Source organism: Austrofundulus limnaeus, unplaced genomic scaffold (genome assembly GCF_001266775.1).
Source record: "Austrofundulus limnaeus strain Quisiro unplaced genomic scaffold, Austrofundulus_limnaeus-1.0 Scaffold32, whole genome shotgun sequence".
NCBI lineage: Eukaryota > Metazoa > Chordata > Actinopteri > Cyprinodontiformes > Rivulidae > Austrofundulus > Austrofundulus limnaeus.
In genome coordinates this window covers 2,578,967-2,580,233 of record NW_013952434.1, presented here as the reverse complement: position 1 = coordinate 2,580,233, position 1,267 = coordinate 2,578,967, and positions in this window count along the sequence as shown.

Below are 1,267 nucleotides of genomic sequence, written 5' to 3'. Positions count from 1 at the left end.
TGAAGCACCTTGGATAATCTCCAGAAATCAATTTAAAGGGTAATAAAATAATTGCTGCTGTAATATTTTTTCTATAATTATTACAAAAACAAACAAGTAAAAATAAGTATTTATATGCGTGTACAAGCTGTTTAGATTGTCAAAAAGCCTGTGTTTTTAGGGTTATTAACAGAGTTCGTGTACACAGATCAGTAATATTTGGGGTCACAAGTTTTTGCCATGGATATTTTGTGGGTCAGAAGACAAAAAGTTTGGGAACCACTGGTCTAAAGTATGCAGAAGAGACTAACTCACTTCTCTGAAAAATGTGAAAAAAACAATTCTTCCACCACTAACCTGTCAAATAAACCTTTCTTTTCACACTGTGGTGGGTCTCAATTATCTTCACACAATCACACGCACACACACAAACACACACACACACACACGCACACGCACACGCACACGCACACGCACACACGCACATGTGAAAACCTCTTCAGCATGTGTTGATGTGCTCAGTTGTTGAATTTGCTGCCAGCAGTCTGGCCGTCACACAAGTTCACACCAGCAAACACAATTTGCTCTCTGTTTGAGCTTCCCTTTGCATTCGCAGCACTTCCTCGTGCTGCGCCCAACATTAATGAGATGTTCTCTATTCTGACACCATCTCTGGATAGGAACGTGGTAAATGAACAGGCCTGTTCTGTCATCAAAAAACTCGCCACTGTTTAAGGTGATTGTRGAACGGCTGGAGGACAGCAAGAATGAAAGCTGTGTGTTATTGTTGGAAAGTAGCTGGGAGCTTATACTGGACACATGTCAGAAAGGTCAGGGTGGGATGTTTTTACATCACTAAATCCCCGTCGCTCTGTTAAGCAAACCCACTGTGTGGCTCTGTGCATGCAGTTTTAATACCAGAGCAGTCGGAGCGTGCTGCTAATGCTGGAATTTGGAAGGGAGCTGCGAGCAGCTGTTGCGCTAAACGCCGGACATGAGTGAGGGGAGAAAAATGGGCAAAGCTGCAGCTCTTAGAGGAGGGCAGACTGATCTGAGGGTGGATTGTCAGCTTCAGAGAGGTGTGTGGTTGGAGGGAAAAAATGACTTTAAAAAATCCCCTAAATGTCTGTAGGTTAGTCAAATTTTACAGAAACTGGCCTTAAAACTTGGTTCTTAAAATGCTAATGTCTAGGTTTTATTTTGGTTATAATCAAAATTAGGGCTGCCACAAACGATTATTTTAATAATCGATTAATCACAGATTATTTATTCGATTAGTCGACTAATC